At 41.9% G+C, this 18,316-nt stretch overlaps 1 protein-coding gene and 1 long non-coding RNA gene across 6 annotated transcripts in view; one reads left to right on the top strand and one right to left on the bottom strand.

Annotated features, from left to right (window-relative positions):
- PRR5 (proline rich 5) overlaps positions 1 to 18,316 on the bottom strand; it is a 74,046-nt gene that overhangs the window by 43,768 nt on the left and 11,962 nt on the right. For 3 of the 5 annotated variants that reach the window (XM_050987807.1, XM_009095186.4, XM_050987817.1), the window contains exon 2: positions 9,310 to 9,448. The gene's annotated coding sequence lies outside the window, so the exon portion shown is untranslated. Of the gene's footprint in view, positions 1 to 7,645; positions 7,811 to 9,309; positions 9,449 to 9,683; positions 9,817 to 18,316 lie in introns of those variants that run through there. The other 2 variants (XM_030237832.2, XM_050987810.1) reach the window with 2 other exon arrangements.
- LOC108962777 (uncharacterized) lies at positions 520 to 3,346 on the top strand. The gene is made up of 4 exons (XR_001991492.3): positions 520 to 629; positions 1,131 to 1,282; positions 2,551 to 2,619; positions 2,748 to 3,346. It is a non-coding gene; the product is annotated as an uncharacterized LOC108962777 (long non-coding RNA).

The raw sequence follows: 18,316 nt of genomic DNA, 5'->3' as shown, positions 1-18,316 counted from the left end.
TTTTCCACCTAGCTCTGTAGCTTTTCTGCTTGTCACTTGCTGTGAATTTGATAGGTTTTGCAAAATGTTATTATACTGGATTAGATCCTTGGATTTTTTAACTCTTTGATTCCGTCTGTATGGTGAAATAGTACACCTGTAGAAGTCATTCTATTTATATGCCACCCCATCAATCACAGTAACCAGTACTAGACTCAGAGTCAACACACGCACCAAAATCACAGGTGAGCCAGCACTTCAATCTCCTGAAAAATTTTTAACAGGGGACAGGCTTTCTCTACACTTCTTTCTCCTTTTTATGATTACACCTGACCAAATGTTGATCTATGATAAAATAAATAATTTTCAACAAGGGCTACCTCCACCCCTAATTGCAGAGTAATACTTCATACTTATACTATGCTGTGAGTCCACTGACATGCTTGACTTCAAGTCATTCATTAACTTGACCTAAGCAGCTCTTGGGTATGAATGGAGAAGATAAAATCTGCACTTCAGCATTACAAGTGAAGAGAATGGTGGTGTGACTTGCCCAGGCCACCCCATGAGTAGGCGGCAGAGACATCAGGAGATCCTGGACCTCTGTTTCCCATTCCAGCAGAGGAACGAGTGGATCCTGCAGGGAAGAGGTAGCAGCTGGGGATTTTTGGGGCCCGGGCGGCCAGAGGGCAATGCAGGAGACAGAACTGCTGGGAAGGGCTTATGCTGAGCTGTGCTTCTGCAGCCCCTGGGGAAAAGCTCTCCGTACAGAGCTGCTTCCAGAGCAGCTCCGCAGCACAGACTGCTCGCCATTGGCCATGGAGAGGGATGAGAGCCCTGTCTGACTTCCTGGGAGGGAGGGGAGGACTGGGGATTAGGAGGAGACCTCCCAAGGGCTCAGTAAGGAGCACTAGAAGCTTCTTAAATCGAACAACTGTACTCAGCACAATCGCAGCTGAGACTGTAAAGTAGTGGTAGGTTAACTCATTTAAACCCAGCATGCTGTACACAGTACTAATACCACTATTTAGCTCAAACAAAACCTGCAGCTCAAAGGTTAAGTAGTTTATCACACAACTACCTCAGTGAGGAAGGCACTGCCAGCCCTAGCTCCTTCGCTTCCCCTCCAACATTTCTCCTTGCAAAAATAGGCCAGTCTCTACTAGAAAGAATTTGATCTGTGGGGCCCACATCCTGCGAGTGACCGCACAGCAAGTCCCAGAACCACCAGAGTGCCAGAGCCATAGGGGAATTTCTGCTTACCTGGACTTACTTCTATCTCAAGGCCTGAGAAAATATATAGGTAGGTAAATACCTGGAAGTTGAAGAGGATTTATGCTTTTACTAGAGAACCATGGTAACATACAGATCCAGGACCTTGTATTAAACACTTCTTTTAAAATCACATGGCTTACTCCACAGTTACCTCCTGATATGTCATTTATGTCTGCAATATTCCTACTGAGACCTGTGCTTTAAAGACTGTATTGCTATGCCTAGAAAACATTTGAAAAAAAGATCTGGGCAGTCATCCCCAAGCATACACTTGATTTCAAAAAAATGAGATTTGCTGAAAAAAATAAAGGAAAAAGAAAGAACCAAACATGTTATTTACTAATGTTAATTTTTACAGTTTAATTGTACTGTCTACTTAAAAGTTTCTTTTTGATTATGAGGAGAGGGAAAAAGAAGCAAAAAGTAATGTTCACAATGGGAAACATTAAGAAATTCACAATATATGAAATCCATAATAAAACTGTGACTGCTATGGGTCAGCATGTTTTAGACTACACCACTCTGCTAGTGCAATGACGGGTGAGCACTGCAGTGGTATCGGTACCAGTGGGAAGATATAAACAGTAAGAGAGTTTGCCATCTCAGCTTTATTCACCCTTCAGAGCTCTGCCATGAAACAAAACAACTCAATAAATAAAAACTTTAATTAGAAAAGAAAAAAGCAGCCCACTACTTCACTTCACCTCCCTATCTCTTTTGGAGAAGCGAGCAGAACTTCCTATAGTGATGTAGAGTGGCGGACACTTTGGAGCCAAAGAAGAGAATGGTAAAGTGTCTCTGTGGCAGAAAGGAGTTAAAAATCTCCCTAGAAAAATGCATTTCAGTTTTTCATAAACTACACCACAAAACTTAGGGCATGCCTTGACACATGCCAAAGCTCAGGAATTAGTCTTCTGACAGAGCAGCACAGCCTTCTTAAAGGCACAGCACATCCTGCCACACCAGCAGATGAGGGGTGAGGCAGAAAGGAAGGAGATGCAGTCATCAGGAAAAAAATAAAGAGAGCCAGGAGGAAATGAAGTTGTAAACCTTATGACTCATCAATTCTTTTGCTACAGTATCTACATAAAGCTCCTTTATCATCAGAAAACAAAGAATAAAGAGAGTAAAGAAAGTATGAAACTAAACTTAACACCCCTCCTCCTCCATCCCACTGACTCTCTGCAACCTCTGGAAATAAAGGCATTCTTAAGGATGCCTTTTTGTTTATTGAGGTTAGTCTTAGGACACCTTTGGTTTTGCTAATCCTTTATCTCATTTTTGCCCTCACCACAGCCAAGTACTGACTTGAAAGAGAGGACTTGGCCTTACTTGGACATCTTCCCAACCTCTGGAACACCTCCGGTAATTCTGCATCCTGTGACCAACCATGCCTGCATGACCACAGCTGCCTCCCTTTGGCCTCCCCTCCCTTTGGGGCTTTCTGCCCCTTCACCTCCATGTGGGATTCACACATGGCATCTTTCTTCTAGGTTGTGACAAAGAAATGCTCATGACAGTATCTCCATGCTAAGCAATCACGAGGTGACACCCAAGAAGAGCCCTTTGTCTAGTGCTAGAAAGGGATGCTCAGCCCCCGTTGCTACTTCTGAAGTTAACAGTCCGCCCTGGAAAGCTTCAGACCTGACCCTCCAGGTAACCCACAGCTGCTGCAGCAGCTCCACTGCCTACCTCACTGGCTTCCACCAAACATGGCCATCCATGCCATGGCAACCTGCAGACAGTCAGGGCCGATTTCTGGGACCTTCCCTTCTGGAAGTTTTTCAGTGTGAGGCAAAGCAGCCTGAGTGTGCCTAGGAGATTTTCTCAGCAGAAAGGCCTGCATCTGAGCAAAAGCTATCCAGACTGCAGCAACCATCCAATTCTAGTTTCTTTTCACAGTCTGCTGATGGATGACTTTTTTTACCTGTACACTGAGCTCCTCGGCCTCCCCACCTTGCTTCCTTCCTGCTTCTCCTTCACCCTTTGCTTTTGTACTCCCTTTTTGGTTTTCGTCTCTCTTGGCTAGCTAATTTTTCCTCAGACAGTTTTTGAATATAAAGGGAAAGGAAAATAGTTGGTACTAACACAAACTTGCAAACCACTCTTCAACTGGCTCTCAGGGAATGAGGGCTTCAGTTCACCTGTTTGGACTGTGAGCTGTTCTTTACCCTCTTCACTTTGGGGATTCACTCTATTCTTCAGCCAGCGAAACAGGGGCCTAAACTCAGATTTGGACCCCAGTCCCCAGCATAACCTGAATTCACATTCTCAATTCACAGGTTATGAATTGAGAAATACCTGCTGAAAGCATCCATGAAATCCCACCCCCTTTGTCAGCAGTTTTTGGTTTTACAGAGCACAGCAATACAAGCAGTTCTTGAAATACAATAGACAGCTAAATCTTTTTTGTCTTGTTCTTCGGGATTAAGGCACCAGGAGAGAATTAGGACAGGAATAGGCCTTTTATACTCCCATCCAAAATATCAAGCTTTCATGATAAATCAATTCTCCTGACTTGTAGTATTGCTCTTAGTTATCTCTGTAAAGGTTCTGGGAATTAAAGACAGTGCAGTAGTCTAAAAAAAATGCAGTGGTTCTGCTGGAGGAAGTGAGGACCAATGCTCTGGTTTTATGACCTGTGGCATTACCACCTTCCACTCACATGCCCCCAGGAAAGGAGATGGGGTTCTGAGTGCCAAATGTACCTGGTTTCAGGTATTACTGTTTCCCGCTCAGTGAATTAACAACCCAATAACCCAGTAACCAGTGTATACTCCAAGACAAGCTCACAACTTTGCACTTAAATGGGAGTCAAATCTTAAATTTTGATTTAGAAAGCGAGGTCTCAAGAGTTCTGATCAGCAAGTAAATCAAACATTTAAAATACTCTGTGCTCTTATTACAAGATCATGAGACAGTGGAAAACTAATCTTACAAAGTAATTGAGCTCATAATACACATGATTTTTTGCCTTCCTGAGCTCTATGTCAATTCTTTCCTAAATTGCCATCTTGCATAATTTTAATTGGCTCCCAAAACACCATGACCTTAATGCAGCAGCCACAGTATCTCAGTGCTGTCTTTTACAGTTATACATGGTACCGTGCCTTCCAAATCTTTGAACCCTGAGAGATCAGAAGCATGTGCTGCACAGTGCTATTTTTCTTATATACAAATATTTCTGATTCAAGGTCTTCCAAGAAGGCTCTGATTGCCTCGGAGGGTCACCAAGATAAAGAAGCCACTGCAGCAACTCACTGAGTTTCTAATGAGCTGCACTGGTGGGCAGCTGTTAATTACAAGTGATATCCTGTCTTTCTCTGAAAGCCATGATATTGCTTGTGCAATGTTCTCTCTGAGCATGGCTACAAACATGAACTGGGCCTTGAGATTACTGTCTCCTCCTGTGCCCAAGCAGGGAGGTTACTTCAGACCTGAGCAATGCACGAGCCGACTCTGTGAACTTGGGCAATCTTTGGTGGTATTACACTGCTGTTATTTGCATGGTACTATATAGCTCTTCGGAACAAATCCTGTAGTCCTGAAAGAATCAACAAAAGCCTAGTGTTCAATAAAAATGGATTATTTCAGAAAATTCATCATTTTCCATTTGCCTCACAAGGATATCTTTCTGAATGGAAAAACTGCCAGAGAGATTTAAAAAACAATCCAAAATTGCAACACCTATCTGTGTTCTTGGACTCTGTAGCACTCGATGCGATGGAACTTCCATAGGAACTTAAAAATGGGGACTTTCTGCCATCCTTCACAATTCCTCATACTGAGACAGTCCCTTCAGACTGAGATACTGGGCAGTGGAAACAGCCAGAGTATGAAAAGCCTTAACTGCACAAATTATTTTACACTTGTACCTTTAAATCTTCAATTCACCAGGTCAGCAAGTACAGTACTATGACCTCTCTCAGTAGGTATCACATTCTGAGTGTTTTCTCAGGATGCTCTGGGAAATAATTTATCTCAAAGGGCAGAGCGATGGAATTTTTTACACTCCACAGCAAGATTTGGAAGAACTCTTCACTGTCACTGTAGCTCATTAGCCAGTCTCAGTCTTCAGTCGGACACAACATGATATCAACACCTGAGTTATCACATAGGTGGAATGTAATCCTCGTAATTTAACTTTTGGAGGATTATTCAAACCTCTGGTGATCTGACCTGTCCTCCTGGAGAAAATGGAAGAGGAATGAAAGGTACTACTTTTACCTTTCTTTACTTACTGCAAAATTCAATGTACTAAAAGTAAGACTTAAGCTGTTATATGGTAGAATTATTTCACATAGTAATAACAGGTAGATCTATAGATAGAATATTTTGCTTGTACCTACACTTTACTACTGCCTGTACTTGTGAGATGGCAAATAAGTAAAAGGATGAAAACTGGAAACAGCATTTGAATTACTGCCTTCCTTTTGATTAAATTCTCCATAAGAGCTATGAAGAGAGACAAGACGCTCGTGACCACAGCAACGGCAGTGTAGTGGCCTGGAAGGTCAGAACTGGAAGGTGCATTTAGAACACTCTTGAGATAAAATTCTGTCGTTCAGTTTGGTCTTCCACTTCTTTAAGCTCATTTAACTCTAGCTACTAGAAAATTCTAGTACAGGAAAATTCAGATCTCATTCTGTAGCTGCTGGAGAAAACTGGGCACATTCAGGGTGCAATGCATCCTTTAAAGAATACTTCAAGCTGGTCAGGAAAGTCATGCTGGGTTAAGAGAACAGGCTGGTGCCTGTTCTCTCCACTGGCTATAAAGATACGATAATGTGAGTAGTTCAGAGATGGATATGGTATTCCAAGCTGTAAACACCTAAAATTAGATTACATGAATGTCATCCCCAGGATTTTTTTGCCAGATTGAGAATAATACAAGTGCAAATAAATAATCTGGCATCCAATTAATGAACGTTTAATTTCCTCAATTACGTGCTCTGACCCTGCATGAAGAAATCTTTGAGAGCTATCAGTGGTACAAGCTCAGCTGCTATTTCAAGTTGGGAGATACTAAATTAGTATTTCTAGGATAATGATCTGCTGACCAAAGGCATTGAGAGACTGAAAGGAAAAGGACAAAGGCTTTCATGAAACAGCCTCAACAGAAAGACTGGCTAAGAACATCTTCTGGCTAGGAAATCAAATGAAATTTTGGGAGACTTCATCTTACAGTTACACCCTCCAGCAGTGAACAATAATTGAAAAATAAATGAAAATACTGCCAGATTCTCTTCTTTGTATTTGGAGCAGGCGAAAAAGGGAACAAACAAAGACAATTTTGCCAGGATTTTCCCAAAATACTAATTACTGTAAAAATGAGTGCTCCTCTGCTGTAACACAGTAAACCCTTCTAACCTCCTTTATTATCTCAACACTCTCCTACTGACTTCTGTCTCCTCATGAGGACAGAAAATTAGTCACTTTGCCATTTCTTATTGGCCCTGACATGCCAAGGCTTCCGTATGTGCTGGATTTGAAACCTGTGACATTTCAATGAAATAACACAGGATGCATCCAGAAAGTAATGTACAAACCTATGTACAAACACTTACAAAGGCAGATGTAAACTAATGGGGGCTTCAATACCTGTTTTCTAGGGCCCCTGTTACAGTACAGCCATATTCCTAAGATCTTTAGATTATAGCATATCACAATGAAGAGCAAGTAATACTTATGACTATAAAAGTATGTTGGAATATAAAATTTGAATAAAACTGTAAACGTTGCTTAAAGTTTACTATCTTGCCAGCCAAGTAATGCATTTCTGTAAAGAAAAAACCCCAAGTTTGCAGTGGGAAGGCAGAGATTTTTTCATAAGATGTTGATATTTCCAGTCAGAAAACGCTCTGTCAGGGTGCTGGTAAGTTGCTCAAGGTACAATGTTTCATAGTATCTCCTCACATGGTGGGAACTCTGATCCATCAGACTGTCCATCAGAGTAAGGTTACAGATTACATGGAATGTAGAAACAGCTTATAATAGGACAGTTTGCAAATGCTGCACTAAGACCAGTGGGCTTACATGTATCTCTGTTTATTCTGAGTTATTTAGAATACCAAGAATAAAAAGTCTAACAATGAACAAACCAAAGACCAGTTGTACACAGTGAATGTTTAAAACATTCCAGTGAAGCATGAAAGCAGCTTTTAGTTCTGCTGGCAGTGGCTGAATCTTCTAGGAGTATCTGGAGTTGCAGCTGACAGAACACATGTTTGGCAGCAGATTAGTTGGTAGACTGTTGATTTAGCTAAGAGCAGATGTGGGTATTTGTTTTAGGGAGGGTTGTAAAGTTCAGAAACAAAAATTTTCTGGGTATGCTTGAAATAATACAGGCAAAGATAGCAGGGATTTCCTGCCTGAGTAATTCTTCCCTCACCTTTTCCAGATGAATCACGTATGAAGAGAAAAGCGATGCCCATAGTCCTCATGACTTGGGACTGTCAAGTTCTCATTGTACAATATCCCCTCTCTGCTACTGAAATCCTTAACTCATGTGCCAGGGAATCCAGAACGGCAGTACCTAAACAGCACTCTCGAAATCCTAAGGGACAAGAAGTGCAGCACAAGTAAAAATGAGTGGGCTCATTTTCCCCTCAGTTTGAAACATCTGTGCCCAATTTACATAACAAGATAAATTCTCCTCTAGGTTTCAGCGTTGCAAACATCCCTGGAGGTGTTCAAGGCCAGGCTGGACATGGGCTTGGAGCAACCGGCTCTAGCGGAAGGTGTTCCTGTCACAGCAGGGGGATTGGAACAAGACGATCCTCAAAGTCCCTTCCAACCCAACACTGTGACTATGATTAGAAGGCTCTGGCAAGCTGCAGTTTTTAGGGACCATTTACTCCTGCAGCCTGGGATGAGACCAAGTAGCACTGTAGGAAAATGCAGCTACCACTGCAATAAGGTAGTACCGAAGAGGAATTCCCACCATTCCCATACCATACAGATTGGGAAGAAAGCACGCATTACTACCAAGGAAATCGAAATAAAAATTTTCAAGAGCCAACCCTTTAGAAAAGACCTCATTCCTTAAAAAACAAAGAAAAAAAAGTCAAAGCCATGGCAGAGGTTAGATTCTGCAGTTTAGTGATAAAGTCAATAAATCACTATATGTTCAGAAAGAAAATCCTTCTGCAGGAGGAAACTGACAAATGTTTTCTGGGAAAATTTCTAAGTTGTTTCGAAAAAAACAAGACTTCCTACATGTGATAATAATATTAAAAGAAAAACAGAACAACATCAAAGAGTAAGCACATTTACTTTCTTTTCACATAAATGCACTTGCACACCATCATACACACTCTCCTTTGACAACTAGCATTTTCAAGAAATCATTAAAAAGCTTTTTCTTCCTAAAAACCTTGAATCTCAAACACAAATCCAATTCTAACATTGAATATTAAGGGTCTGGCCAGGGCCCTCTGCAGGAAAGCTGCATCTGTGTAAGACATTCCTACAGCTCAGCTGTTCTGTGTCCCTTCTCACACTTATATATATATATATATATATATACATGTCATTTGAGAATCCCTTGTCTCTTTAGTGCACAGCCAGCCAGGGCAGCTAAATCTATTTCTGCAACACTGATCTTGGTGAACAGTAGCTGAATGCTCTTGTTCAGCTTGAGGGCACTCTGGGGGGTCACACCCCAGCCTTTCCATCACCCACTCCGGCTCTCCTCTTCAGGGCTTTTTTCCTCAAGGACACAAAGTTATTTAGAGGCTCCTCTCAGGCAGCAACAATTCAAGCAATTTTCTATATTGCTTGCTCACAATCCTGATTCAGTTTTAAATAGATTTCCAACTGAAAGTTCATGCATATAGCATTTTCTGAGTTGCACTAAAGCTAGATGGATGCAGACTGACATGCACTGATGCTACAGACTCCAAAGCACTGCACTGTTATTCAGGTATTTTCCTGTGGCAGAAATTTTGGAGGAGAAATGTTAACCCTACAAAGTCCAACAAAATGAACTCTCCAGGTGTCTGAATTTGGAAACATTTTCCAGTTGGAATTAGTATTGCAGAAATGTATGCTTACCTGCTAAAGGAGGAAGAAAATAGGACTGAATAGTAAACAGGGAAGACTCTGCAGCAGGTTTCCGAGAGTCAACATGAAAATTCTTGACAGGCAATACAAACTGGTTGAAAAAAGTCAGGCCCTTGCAAAAAAGTTACCTCTGCAACAAAAGATGAACAAAAAATCAGTATTGTAAATCTTGCTATTCTACAGTACGTTTCAAGAGTGCACTAATAAACCCATAATTACACACACAGAAGTAAAATAAGCACAATAATCAGTGTTGTTCCACCTCACTGCTGACTCAAGTATTTCCTCTGGCACTTTTCCCTTTTCTGTTTTATTTTCTTCATGGGGAGCAATTCATTGGCACCACCATTAAAAGCTACACTTACCTCTAAAGAAGGCACAAGAGCTTCCATGGGCACAGACAGTGCAAGCAGTTTTGTGTCCCAACATTACAGAGGTGACAGAAGAAGATTTGAAATAAGCTGCAAGATCTACTGTGATTGGCTTTGGAGAGCAGATGTCCTGGAAGGCCCAAGAAAGCCTTAAATGAATAATTTAGAAATACTGGGAATTCCTTCTTTAGGGCTTCAAATGATGGGTACAATATCACTGCCTGCCCTGGGCTGGTCTTCTAGTGCCCCTCTGTAGTGAATATTAACACAATTAACAAACCCAGAGTGGATAAACAGGTGAAGCACAGAATTAAGAATTATGTGACTTCTAACCCCAATATAAACAGCTTCATAATTAAAAGATTATTTTTTTCAAATAACCGGCCAATAAATATAGAACACTAATAGGAAAGTAATATATATGTGTGTGTGTATATACACACATATATATATATACATATACACACACACATATATATATACATATATATACACATGCACATACATACACCATACACACAGATACACAGTGGTATTCACATGCATCCACATTCTGAGTACAGTTCTTCATGTCTTGCACTTTGCGCAGTTTTTAGTACCAACTCTAACACACCGCTAAATTTAACTAAAAATACATATATGTCGTTTTTGGCTTAGTTCATCCTGGGCATAAATCACTCTTGCTTTTGTTTTGTGACATTTCATACTGACTTTGCAAGGATGTGACCGCATGTGTTTAAAAATATGTATTTTAAAGTTAATATTCGCTGCACTTCAGAGAATGAAACAATGCCCTTATATTCCCCCTTTGCTCCACGGGTATCAGCTTCACTCTGTTACTACTTATTTAGGTGAACTCAGAGGTATTAGCTTAAGTCAGAGCACTGGGCAAAATCAGTGCATGTTGCCTGCAATGCATTCAGGAGCACAAACACAGCAGCTCAGCAGAGAGCTGCAGAGCTGGAGAAAGCCTTGAACTGCTGTCCCGAGCCCCTGGGCCAAGGTCGGGAAAGCAGCCTGCCAGCAGCACGCGGGAGACAACGCATGAACAAAACCCGCACCAGGACGTGTGCAAAACACAAGGTACAAACGTACAAACGTCACCCAGAGCAACAGCAATTCCTGTGGACACAGCTGGACACTGCAGGAGTGTATGAAAAGCTGCCCTAATTGTATGAGAAATCCCACTGATGTGCTGAGGCCCAAGCAGCAGGCCTCGGCCAGAGCTGACTTACAAGATGGACCCTGGGCAATCCGTGGCTGACACCACCAGTATTATTTAGCTAAAAATACATGACTGAGATGCTGAAGCTATCTGTTTAACACCAAACTGACTGCTTTAGAAACTTTCACATAACCTTGTGCAGTTATCTGCCAGAAACGTAGCATTTCAAGACTCTTCCCCAGCCGACATGAACAGAGACTTGGTTGTAGGGTATTTTATGGGAAACCCGCTGGCCAAGGCAGGGCCCTGGCCAAGCCCTGGTCCCTGCTGCTGGGAAGTGTGCCATCAGAGCCAGGAGTTTCTGGGATAAAATATAATCAAGCCACTTGGACTTGCTGACTTGTGCCTATAAACGCTGGGCCCACTTTTGGGGTGACTTTGGAGACCTCTCCTCTGTGTAGGATTTCCCCAGTTGCCAGGAAGGGCTCTCCAGGTCCTCGGTGTGAAATGGGGCTCCCAGGGACTGTGGGCTCTGCATGATGGTGGAGTATTTAGGCCATTGGTGATGTATCTATCTCTCTCAATCACTACTCTTTCTCTTCTACAGTAATGATTAGGTGCATTACCTTTCTTACTTTTGCTTGCTGCTAAAGCCAAGCATGTAGTTTTATTAGATGTATCATTTTACTTTTGCGTTGCCTTAAAAGTCACAGTAAAATAAAACCACTCTTTCCATTGGTGTCTGTGTCCTTTAAATCGCCCCCATCAACTGGCAGAACATCTCCCGACTTCAGACAGATATTATCAGCAGAGAACATAATAATAGCTAATTTGTTCTCAAAAAATGAAGTGCTTATGGGTATTAAAATAGTGTTTTGTTTGGAGAACCTGCTTTTACAGTTCTATCTACCAGCATTTCTATGCTACCAGATTTTAAAAAAATCCTCCATTTTGCCTATAATCAGTGATAATTTGATCAGCCAGGATAATAAACCTACATCATAGTGCTACTTTTAGGATTTAAGGGTGTCATTTCAAAATAAAATTCCACTGCCTTTTTTACTTAAACTGACTTAACTTTGATGATTACAGCTCAGCTATTCCATCAATGCAAGCATAAAGTATAATTTTTTTTTAACTTGTCGAAATACATTTATCTTGCCTTTATCTAGCATTCAGTATATCTAAAATACTTATAGGTTCAGGAGAAAATGAGAATGCCTAGAAAAACCCAACTCATGATGGTGTTGCATAAAAGTTCCAGGAGACTGTAACTAAATATTCCTTTCTCCAGCTGAGCAATCGGTGCATTCTTTGGCAGATAAAGCAAATGAAGATTTCATTTGTCATCAAGTATTGATACCATCCCTTAAACCAAGCATTTCCCAGAAGCAGAATTTCAGAATTGCATGACAGTTTTCTCAGGCACACACTGCTGGCCCACCCCTCCACTTCACTCCAGGGATAGCAGAAATGCAAGGCTCTCAAAAGAATCCCTATTAATGACCCAAAATTACCTTCAGGCTGTAGCTTTAGAGACCTCCTGACCAGCATGGAAAGAAACATGACTCCAGAGGTTTTTGGACCCTAAAGCTGCAACAAAATCCAAACTCCTCCCAGACTGCTCTGAGCCACAGGGCAGTACTATTTCCAGGTAAATTCTACATGTGAGGCAGAGGAGGAAAAGGTGTGGTGTGGTTAGCTGTGAATTTGTTCAAAACCAAAATGTTACTCCTGGCAGCCTGTTTCTGTTGCATGTATTCTGACTTTCTTTTCTTTTGCATTAGTTACACTTAGTCTCCTTTTATATCTCTGAGAACATAAACTAATGAAGATCAAAACCTAAAGGCAATAATTCTCCTGAAAATCCTTTGTGCTAGTCTTAAAAGAAGCCAGATGAAAAAGTTACAGAAAGCTCTGCATTAGAAAGTGTCAAATTTAACTCTGGAGACAAAGAGAAATCTAGAATGTACTAAAAACAAAATTGAAAATTTAAGGGGCTGATTACAGGATTAAAACGGTCTAAAAGCATCAATATATCCCCCATCTTATCTCAGATTATGACTTTTTCAATACTCAAGGCTCCTACTTAAAAGCTCTCTTCACACTCACAGCTCCAGGAATTCATATTTAGAATCTCTCATTCTTCAATTCCCATAGACTGAAGCATTAAGGACTAATTGATCACAAGAACAACGATGCACAGATCCCTGCCAGCTGCCTACATGGCAGAGTGGTGATGTTCCGCTTTGCAGGGAGCACCAAGTGAAGCGCCTTTCACAGCACCCCAAGCTGAATTCAGATTCAGCTAAGTGAAAACCCCTCGCAAGCAAAGCTTCCAAATGCAACTGCAGCACTGCAGTCATTTTCACACTCCAAGCAGGCTGTGAATTTCATCCTGGAGATGGAAGAGTAACACATCTTTCAAGGGGTGAACTACAATTTAACAAACTAGATAAAATACCATCGTGATGGCAATGTTCCTCAAATCCATACATGTCTTTATAGACTGAGATTTTTAAATCTTTCTGCACTGTCTTAGCTCTGCCTTCATGAAAATCATAGAAAAATATTGAACAATTTCAGCAGGAAAAGACTAGAAAATCCTATTCATAGTGTGCATAATTGGAAGTTAAATTCATCTTTGATGTATTAGTGCCTTGGATTACAGGCTGCCCATTTATAAGTCTCACATTAAAGTTAACGTCCCACAGTGATTTCAATAAAACATTAAAGCTTCAGGGTTAACTCAAGGAGAAGAGCTCTTGGACAGGTGGGCGCAGCACAACCAGACACTAGAAGTTCCCTTTGAACTCTCCATGAGCTCTTTCAGGACAAAACAGAAGGGTCTTCCCTTTGCTTCTATTAAAGCGCTTGAACGCATGAATTTTTGAAATAGCATTTAAAGGTTTTTAATGCTAGAGGATGCAGTGAGTGTAAACGAGGTCATTTTGTAAGAATTTCAGTTGAGAACACGCTGGATCTCCTTTCCTGGCTCAGTCACTTTAGGAATCTCAGACACAAAAACTGTCAACTGTTTTCCCCCTGAACTTGAAAACTGAATAAATCCAGGCAGCAGCCTGGCACTACCTCTGCAGCAACACTTCTCTGCCCACCACACAAAAAAAAAAAAAAAAAAAAAATCATTCCACCATTCCACTTCCTTTGATTTGACTGAAATGCCACCAAATTTCAACATCAACATTTCTTATTGGCTTCCTTCCTCATTCCCAGGAACTGCAGGAGGTGGGAAAAGAAAATGAGAACATGTCACTTTATCCTCCTATTTATAAACAATTCCTGCACAGTGAGGAGGTCCTGGTCATCCTCACCCAATGAGCCCAGTGCTCAGCCTGTCTCCTGAGGTGTCAGACTCCACGTGGAAAACATCTTCAGGAATGGCAGCTTCCTATTAAGAACAACAGCAAACCTCTAAGGAGATTAAGCAAGCTTTGGAAGGAGCATGAGGAGCAGGAGAGAGAGGCATCTGACAGCAGAGAAGAGCAAAGAGTGACTTCCAGTGCAGCAGGAATTTACAGTCTGCATGGCAAAAAAGGAGTTATTAAGTCACAACTCACAAACCCCCTTGACAACTTTGTCTCTTTTTACACTTCTGTAGACTTTGCTGAACATGCTCTAAGGATCACCAAGGTTATCATGAACATCTCTACTCAAACCATGAGGCTTCTGGAACACCACCTTTCAGGAATTCACCTCTCACATGGCTCTATTTTCAGAGCAGAGCTGGGCTTACTTATTTCAACAGTGGGGATCACAGACAATGCCAGCAATGGCATCAGATAGAGGCGTATGGAGAAATGCAGTGGAGTTTTCCAAGAGATGCTCACAAGGCCTCAGTGGCAAACAAAAACTCTGAGTGGATGGCAGGGATTGGGCAAAAGCAATGGCAAACGTAATTCTCAATTCCCATGGCCACTATGACTACAGAGAAACTTAAAAAAATAAAGGCAAAATAAAATTAGTTCAATCCTTACATGGACAGCACTCTACCATCATGAATCCTGAAAACAGAAATAATTATCACTTGCATTTAGTAGTATGAGGGAAACAGGAAAAAAATTGAATAAGAATATAATAAGCAGGCAGTTCATCCTAAGCTCATTAGAGATTACTTTCAAGTCTGCAAAGAGAAATTTAAGAAGTGATGCCACTACTATCCCTCCTGCCCCACCAAAGCAAGGATGGTCACAGGGCTGTGTTTTACTGTTCCTGTGTAAATCCAGTGGTATGTAAATCCAGTGGTGTCAGCTCTGCTGCCAAGGGAGGTGAAGCTTTGCTGAAGCTGCCAGATGCAATAGTAAGATAACTTTCTGTTCCAGCAGCCTTGCACATTTTGAAGAAAGGCAGCAAATAGCTGGGGGCAGCAGCTTCTTATATTTCCTGTGACATTTTTACCATATTCTGAGACTCAGATTCTGACTCTGCATGAGATGGCAGCTGCTTAGTCAAAAGCTTCCCCAGGAAACCCAGAAATATGAGAACACAGCCTGCATCTGCTGCCATTCTCAGAGCACATACTACTGCCTGAACGCCTTGAGAATAACAGAAGAAAAGGATATAAAAGAAGCTTTTGCCTCCTCTCCTGTGAGGCTGATATACCTGGACATCAGAGAACAAATTACTGTGGGAGGAGACAGAGCAGGTCTGTTATCTTTTAGCTCACAAAGTCTGGGGTAGTGTGAGTATAAGCCTTGGACTTCTACAGAGGTTGGCAAGTTCATGGGTCTGTTGATTCTCCATTACTGAAAGCAGCCAGAGGCTGGATAAGCTGTGCACCAAAGTTAGGACTTGGTGTGCTGGAGGCATGGTTTTGTGGGAAATAAACTAACAAAAAAAGAAGAGATGAATAGAAGTAGCAGCAATTACAGGGCTATCCCAAAAAGCACTTGGAATCAACTCAGCTATCTTTTTGTGCTCGTGCCATCACTAATTTGTAGTTCCACACTGCAAATATATGTGATGTAAAGACTGCCATGCCATCATGACCTCTCTGAAAAGTTCTGAGAGACAACTTGAGCCCCTAAATCATATTCAGATTTTTTATAATGACTCAGATGCAGAACTGTTCTCAAGGCTTAACAACTGCCTGAATGGTCCTTCAGGCTCAGGAAGGGACACTCGCCAGTGACTCATCTCTAGAAAATCTTTATCATTATTAATAACTCCAGGAGAGGAGTATCTAAAATTGTGTTGTGCTGGATTTTATTTTTTTTTTAGGTTGGCTCCACAACGTATTCTTCTATGGATGTCAACAGTACTGGATCAGGACCCAGGTTGTCATGAGACCACCTCAAAGAGCCTGTGATCTGGGAGAGGAAAAGTAAACGCTACATTCCTTGCCCTGGGTGAATCCCTCAGATACTTCTTGAGTGCCCAGTTGATATTTCAACAAAGGTATTTACAGCCATTCACAAGAGCACACTATACCTTTGGAATTTTTGTTTAGGTTTGTGTCTGTTACCTTGCAGTTCATGCTTGCCTGTTTTCCACAGCACTTGATACAAAGTGCTTTTCTTCATCTTCCACAAATCCCTGGGACTGTCAGAAACTGTGCAGCCATGGGTAGCAGACAGACCCTGAGCTAATGAAGCATTTAAAAACATCCTTAACTAATTTTAAGCACAGTAGTAGTACCACTGTAACTCCAACTGGCCATTCCTCTTTGTTTCTAGATAACCTATCCATGTTCCAAAACTGACTGTGCTGCAAAGACACAGGATTTGATCCAGAAAAATCACATGTGCTTTTTCTGGATCAAATGTTTGGCTCCCAAATGGTGTAAGTTTCTGAAGAGAAGTGTGAATCGAGAGGGAGAGAATTCTTAAGGTTTTCAAGCAGCTAGAGGCTGTGCCTCGGGGTAGATTTTGTGACCCGGCTATTTACTGGTATTAATCTTCAACTACTTTGTTCATGATACAAGTCATTTGGCTGTCTGCACTGAGTGGAGAGACAGCAACCTGTCAATGGCAGAGCAGCTGCACCACTCCAAGCAGACAGATGGCGAGGATGCAGCTCCATTCTTTCCTCTCTTGATTTCTCTCCTATCATCTTATTTCATCCAACCCCCCTCTCCCCCCCTCAGTTCTTTCGATAGGGGGAAGGAGATCTATTTGGACCTCAGAGTGCTTAAAGCACAAATTAAGTTTTTGATCCAATTACTTCCTGCGTCTCTGTAGTAGCAATCTGTCCTCACCCTAGACAGAAAGCAACTGCTGTTGCACAGCTGGTCTGGCACCAGCAGTGCTGGCAGATGAATGGCAGGGCAGGCAGGTGTGATGTCTGTTTGGCTCATGAGCAGCAAAGAAATCAAGGAAAAAAATCTCTGCCTGTTGCAGAGGGGACTGTGGTTTGGAAGCTGTTCCTGCAGAGTGACTGGTGGTTTAATCAGAGAAAAGCCTAATGGATGAGTCCACTAATTCTTGGATTGTGCCAGTTGGCACTGGGCCTTTACTGGAGGACTGAAGGAGGCTCTCAGATCCTCACTGGCATCTAGCTGCCATGGTTGTGGGCACACAAACACGAATGCCTCAGGATCATCTTGAGGGCAAGACTGGTATTCGAATAATTAAAGATAAATAACCTGACCACAAAAAGAAGGTAATAAAAGGAACCCCAATTCATCAATATAAAGAACAAACTAAGACTCCTTCCCCATTCTCCTTCACTCGATAAAGCAACACATTATCTTGGACCACCCAACAGGTTGCCAGGTTGGCTGAAGTTCTATGCAACTTCAAGCTTTTTAAAATAAAAACCTTTTCAGTCTTGGTGGTGGTGTCTTTTGCTTCTCCATTTTCATTTGCCAGGTTGGCCGCAGAGACTTTCACTGTCATATTGTCATTCCTACCAAAATTTTCAAGACCACTGTAATTTTCACACACAAATGGATGGATGAGTTTGTTTCCAGCAAAGGAAGAGGTATGACCTCCTGAGAGAACACAGGCCACTAACACAGCACTCTGTGAGCCTGTACGAAGGCACATGGATGAAAAAGAGACTCAGCCTCAAGGATCAGCCTCTCACCAGGCAAAACAGAGGAAAAGAGCTGATAGAAAAACAACACCATGTGGAGAGGAATGTAAAGGTGAACATTTTGCAGACTAACACATTACCCAAGCTCACCGGAACCCTCCAGCTCTGCCAGAACAGTTAAATATATTTATCTAAACCAGTCAAGGCTTCTGCTTGGACACTGTCACCCTGTGCAAACAGATCCTTTAGTGGGTGCAAGCACAGGATGGTGCAAGCAGTCACCAGCCTGGGAATCCCTCCTGCCTGGCCAGGAGAGGAACAGCCAGAACAGAACCAGAACAGCCATCCTCTCTGAAGCATCTCCTCTCCATGGGTTAACCTGAGCTTTTTGATTTTATCTCAGCTGGCTCTGTTCTGCTCAGCAGACACATGCAAGACTAACTGCTGGCAAAGGGGCACTACCAGACAA

The sequence above is a fragment of the Serinus canaria genome, chromosome 1A (genome assembly GCF_022539315.1).
Source record: "Serinus canaria isolate serCan28SL12 chromosome 1A, serCan2020, whole genome shotgun sequence".
Taxonomy (NCBI): domain Eukaryota; kingdom Metazoa; phylum Chordata; class Aves; order Passeriformes; family Fringillidae; genus Serinus; species Serinus canaria.
Note: the sequence above shows the minus strand (reverse complement) of the source record. Positions and strands in the feature narration are given on the sequence as shown.